This window comes from Lepisosteus oculatus, chromosome 14, assembly GCF_040954835.1.
Source record: "Lepisosteus oculatus isolate fLepOcu1 chromosome 14, fLepOcu1.hap2, whole genome shotgun sequence".
NCBI classification, from domain to species: domain Eukaryota; kingdom Metazoa; phylum Chordata; class Actinopteri; order Semionotiformes; family Lepisosteidae; genus Lepisosteus; species Lepisosteus oculatus.
This window is the reverse complement of record NC_090709.1, coordinates 29,447,546-29,452,545: the sequence shown is the minus strand read 5'-3', so window position 1 is coordinate 29,452,545 and position 5,000 is coordinate 29,447,546. Positions and strand designations below refer to the sequence as shown.

At 52.4% G+C, this 5,000-nt stretch overlaps 6 non-coding genes and 2 pseudogenes across 6 annotated transcripts; all 8 read left to right on the top strand.

Moving 5' to 3' along the window:
• Positions 1 to 59: 59 nt before the first annotated feature.
• Positions 60 to 178, top strand: LOC138217670 (5S ribosomal RNA). Its single transcript, XR_011181382.1, has one exon. It is a non-coding gene; the product is annotated as a 5S ribosomal RNA (ribosomal RNA).
• Positions 179 to 715: 537 nt separating this feature from the next.
• On the top strand, positions 716 to 834 carry LOC138244480 (5S ribosomal RNA). The gene has a single exon (XR_011193095.1). It is a non-coding gene; the product is annotated as a 5S ribosomal RNA (ribosomal RNA).
• A 537-nt stretch (positions 835 to 1,371) lies between these two features.
• LOC138244652 (5S ribosomal RNA) lies at positions 1,372 to 1,490 on the top strand. The gene has a single exon (XR_011193267.1). It is a non-coding gene; the product is annotated as a 5S ribosomal RNA (ribosomal RNA).
• A 537-nt stretch (positions 1,491 to 2,027) lies between these two features.
• Positions 2,028 to 2,146, top strand: LOC138244479 (5S ribosomal RNA). The gene has a single exon (XR_011193094.1). It is a non-coding gene; the product is annotated as a 5S ribosomal RNA (ribosomal RNA).
• A 537-nt stretch (positions 2,147 to 2,683) lies between these two features.
• Positions 2,684 to 2,802, top strand: LOC138217982 (5S ribosomal RNA; annotated as a pseudogene).
• Positions 2,803 to 3,339: 537 nt separating this feature from the next.
• On the top strand, positions 3,340 to 3,448 carry LOC138219074 (5S ribosomal RNA; annotated as a pseudogene).
• Positions 3,449 to 3,985: 537 nt separating this feature from the next.
• Positions 3,986 to 4,104, top strand: LOC138216327 (5S ribosomal RNA). Its single transcript, XR_011180038.1, has one exon. It is a non-coding gene; the product is annotated as a 5S ribosomal RNA (ribosomal RNA).
• A 537-nt stretch (positions 4,105 to 4,641) lies between these two features.
• Positions 4,642 to 4,760, top strand: LOC138245291 (5S ribosomal RNA). The gene has a single exon (XR_011193901.1). It is a non-coding gene; the product is annotated as a 5S ribosomal RNA (ribosomal RNA).
• The last annotated feature ends 240 nt before the right edge of the window (positions 4,761 to 5,000 follow it).

Below are 5,000 nucleotides of genomic sequence, written 5' to 3'. Positions count from 1 at the left end.
GTAAAAGAGGTGACGGAGCTGTCCTCTCAATAAGAAGGGTGCCAGCGAGCCTTGCTCTCGCTTACGGCCACACCCCCTTGAGCACGCCTGATCTCGTCTGATCTCAGAATCTAAACTGGGATGGGCCTGGTTAGTACTTGGATGGGAGACCGCCTGGGAATACCAGGTGCTGTAAGCTTTTAAGCGCAGGAGGCGCCCTATCCCCGCTCGCTCGCTCATTCCCCTGTTCACACGTGCAGTGCGGCTTGTCCGTCTGTTTATTTGTCAGCTTTGGCGAGACACGGGTGCTTGTGTATTAGCGTGAGCGTTTTTTATTCTGATCAGGAACAGTTTTACAAGTCCGCAAAGGATCGAGGAAAGGTTTATCGCCAGCTGAAAAGAGACACAGCGCTTCGGCTGTGGAGACTTGTTCGGCTGGCGTTCGGAGAGTCGCGTTTTTCAGAATTGTATTGAGATCGTTTTCCACAGAGCTCAGATGTCAAAGCACAGCAGCAGCTCTCCACAGCGATCCTCTATAGCGCCCTTTCTCCCGCAGCTCTGTCCTCATTGGAAGGAAGCAAGAGTGAAAAGCTGAAGTGAAATAGAGCGGGGACGACGGCAGTGAAGAGAGAGAACGTGGGAAGAAGAGAAAAACGCAAGGGAAAAAAACCAGCGTCGTAAAAGAGGTGACGGAGCTGTCCTCTCAATAAGAAGGGTGCCAGCGAGCCTTGCTCTGGCTTACGGCCACACCCCCTTGAGCACGCCTGATCTCGTCTGATCTCGGAAGCTAAACAGGGATGGGCCTGGTTAGTACTTGGATGGGAGACCGCCTGGGAATACCAGGTGCTGTAAGCTTTTAAGCGCAGGAGGCGCCCTATCCCCGCTCGCTCGCTCATTCCCCTGTTCACACGTGCAGTGCGGCTTGTCCGTCTCTTTATTTGTCAGCTTTGGCGAGACACGGGTGCTTGTGTATTAGCGTGAGCGTTTTTTATTCTGATCAGGAACAGTTTTACAAGTCCGCAAAGGATCGAGGAAAGGTTTATCGCCAGCTGAAAAGAGACACAGCGCTTCGGCTGTGGAGACTTGTTCGGCTGGCGTTCGGAGAGTCGCGTTTTTCAGAATTGTATTGAGATCGTTTTCCACAGAGCTCAGATGTCAAAGCACAGCAGCAGCTCTCCACAGCGATCCTCTATAGCGCCCTTTCTCCCGCAGCTCCGTCCTCTTTGGAAGGAAGCAAGAGTGAAAGGCTGAAGTGAAATAGAGCGGGGACGAAGGCAGTGAAGAGAGAGAACGTGGGAAGAAGAGAAAAACGCAAGGGAAAAAAAGCAGCGTCGTAAAAGAGGTGACGGAGCTGTCCTCTCAATAAGAAGGGTGCCAGCGAGCCTTGCTCTCGCTTACGGCCACACCACCTTGAGCACGCCTGATCTCGTCTGATCTCGGAAGCTAAACAGGGATGGGCCTGGTTAGTACTTGGATGGGAGACCGCCTGGGAATACCAGGTGCTGTAAGCTTTTAAGCGCAGGTGGCGCCCTATCCCCGCTCGCTCGCTCATTCCCCTGTTCACACGTGCAGTGCGGCTTGTCCGTCTCTTTATTTGTCAGCTTTGGCGAGACACGGGTGCTTGTGTATTAGCGTGAGCGTTTTTTATTCTGATCAGGAACAGTTTTACAAGTCCGCAAAGGATCGAGGAAAGGTTTATCGCCAGCTGAAAAGAGACACAGCGCTTCGGCTGTGGAGACTTGTTCGGCTGGCGTTCGGAGAGTCGCGTTTTTCAGAATTGTATTGAGATCGTTTTCCACAGAGCTCAGATGTCAAAGCACAGCAGCAGCTCTCCACAGCGATCCTCTATAGCGCCCTTTCTCCCGCAGCTCCGTCCTCATTGGAAGGAAGCAAGAGTGAAAGGCTGAAGTGAAATAGAGCGGGGACGAAGGCAGTGAAGAGAGAGAACGTGGGAAGAAGAGAAAAACGCAAGGGAAAAAAAGCAGCGTCGTAAAAGAGGTGACGGAGCTGTCCTCTCAATAAGAAGGGTGCCAGCGAGCCTTGCTCTCGCTTACGGCCACACCCCCTTGAGCACGCCTGATCTCGTCTGATCTCGGAAGCTAAACAGGGATGGGCCTGGTTAGTACTTGGATGGGAGACCGCCTGGGAATACCAGGTGCTGTAAGCTTTTAAGCGCAGGAGGCGCCCTATCCCCGCTCGCTCGCTCATTCCCCTATTCACACGTGCAGTGTGGCTTGTCCGTCTGTTTATTTGTCAGCTTTGGCGAGACACGGGTGCTTGTGTATTAGCGTGAGTGTTTTTTATTCTGATCAGGAACAGTTTAACAAGTCCGCAAAGAATCGAGGAAAGGTTTATCGCCAGCTGAAAAGAGACACAGCGCATCGGCTGTGGAGACTTGTTTGGCTGGCGTTCGGAGAGTCGCGTTTTTCAGAATTGTATTGAGATCGTTTTCCACAGAGCTCAGATGTCAAAGCACAGCAGCAGCTCTCCACAGCGATCCTCTATAGCGCCCTTTCTCCCGCAGCTCCGTCCTCATTGGAAGGAAGCAAGAGTGAAAGGCTGAAGTGAAATAGAGCAGGGACGAAGGCAGTGAAGAGAGACAACGTGGGAAGAAGAGAAAAACGCAAGGGAAAAAAAGCAGCGTCGTAAAAGAGGTGACGGAGCTGTCCTCTCAATAAGAAGGGTGCCAGCGAGCCTTGCTCTTGCTTACGGCCACACTCCCTTGAGCACGCCTGATCTCGTCTAATCTCGGAAGCTAAACAGGGATGGGCCTGGTTAGTACTTGGATGGGAGACCGCCTGGGAATACCAGGTGCTGTAAGCTTTTAAGCGCAGGAGGCGCCCTATCCCCGCTTCCTCGCTCATTCCCCTGTTCACACGTGCAGTGCGGCTTGTCCGTCTGTTTATTTGTCAGCTTTGGCGAGACACGGGTGCTTGTGTATTAGCGTGAGCGTTTTTTATTCTGATCAGGAACAGTTTAACAAGTCCGCAAAGGATCGAGGAAAGGTTTATCGCCAGCTGAAAAGAGACACAGCGCTTCGGCTGTGGAGACTTGTTCGGCTGGCGTTCGGAGAGTCGCGTTTTTCAGAATTGTATTGAGATCTTTTTCCACAGAGCTCAGATGTCAAAGCACAGCAGCAGCTCTCCACAGCGATCCTCTATAGCGCCCTTTCTCCCGCAGCTCCGTCCTCATTGGAAGGAAGCAAGAGTGAAAGGCTGAAGTGAAATAGAGCGGGGACGAAGGCAGTGAAGAGAGAGAACGTGGGAAGAAGAGAAAAACGCAAGGGAAAAAAAGCAGCGTCGTAAAAGAGGTGACGGAGCTGTCCTCTCAATAAGAAGGGTGCCAGCGAGCCTTGCTCTCGCTTATGGCCACACCCCCTTGAGCACGCCTGATCTCGGAAGCTAAACAGGGATGGGCTTGGTTAGTACTTGGATGGGGGACCGCCTGGGAATACCAGGTGCTGTAAGCTTTTAAGCGCAGGAGGCGCCCTATCCCCGCTCGCTCGCTCATTCCCCTGTTCATACGTGCAGTGCGGCTTGTCCGTCTGTTTATTTGTCAGCTTTGGCGAGACACGGGTGCTTGTGTATTAGCGTGAGCGTTTTTTATTCTGATCAGGAACAGTTTAACAAGTCCGCAAAGGATCGAGGAAAGGTTTATCGCCAGCTGAAAAGAGACACAGCGCTTCGGCTGTGGAGACTTGTTCGGCTGGCGTTCGGAGAGTCGCGTTTTTCAGAATTGTATTGAGATCGTTTTCCACAGAGCTCAGATGTCAAAGCACAGCAGCAGCTCTCCACAGCGATCCTCTATAGCGCCCTTTCTCCCGCAGCTCCGTCCTCATTGGAAGGAAGCAAGAGTGAAAGGCTGAAGTGAAATAGAGCGGGGACGAAGGCAGTGAAGAGAGAGAACGTGGGAAGAAGAGAAAAACGCAAGGGAAATAGAGCAGTGTCGTAAAAGAGGTGACGGAGCTGTCCTCTCAATAAGAAGGGTGCCAGCGAGCCTTGCTCTCGCTTACGGCCACACCCCCTTGAGCACGCCTGATCTCGTCTGATCTCGGAAGCTAAACAGGGATGGGCCTGGTTAGTACTTGGATGGGAGACCGCCTGGGAATACTAGGTGCTGTAAGCTTTTAAGCGCAGGAGGCGCCCTATCCCCGCTCGCTCGCTCATTCCCCTGTTCACACGTGCAGTGCGGCTTGTCCGTCTGTTTATTTGTCAGCTTTGGCGAGACACGGGTGCTTGTGTATTAGCGTGAGCGTTTTTTATTCTGATCAGGAACAGTTTTACAAGTCCGCAAAGGATCGAAGAAAGGTTTATCGCCAGCTGAAAAGAGACACAGCGCTTCGGCTGTGGAGACTTGTTCGGCTGGCGTTCGGAGAGTCGCGTTTTTCAGAATTGTATTGAGATCGTTTTCCACAGAGCTCAGATGTCAAAGCACAGCAGCAGCTCTCCACAGCGATCCTCTATAGCGCCCTTTCTCCCGCAGCTCCGTCCTCATTGGAAGGAAGCAAGAGTGAAAGGCTGAAGTGAAATAGAGCGGGGACGAAGGCAGTGAAGAGAGAGAACGTGGGAAGAAGAGAAAAACGCAAGGGAAAAAAAGCAGCGTCGTAAAAGAGGTGACGGAGCTGTCCTCTCAATAAGAAGGGTGCCAGCGAACCTTGCTCTCGCTTATGGCCACACCCCCTTGAGCACGCCTGATCTCGTCTGATCTCGGAAGCTAAACAGGGATGGGCCTGGTTAGTACTTGGATGGGAGACCGCCTGGGAATACCAGGTGCTGTAAGCTTTTAAGCGCAGGAGGCGCCCTATCCCCGCTCGCTCGCTCATTCCCCTGTTCACACGTGCAGTGCAGCTTGTCCGTCTGTTTATTTGTCAGCTTTGGCGAGACACGGGTGCTTGTGTATTAGCGTGAGCGTTTTTTATTCTGATCAGGAACAGTTTTACAAGTCCGCAAAGGATCGAGGAAAGGTTTATCGCCAGCTGAAAACAGACACAGCGCTTCGGCTGTGGAGACTTGTTCGGCTGG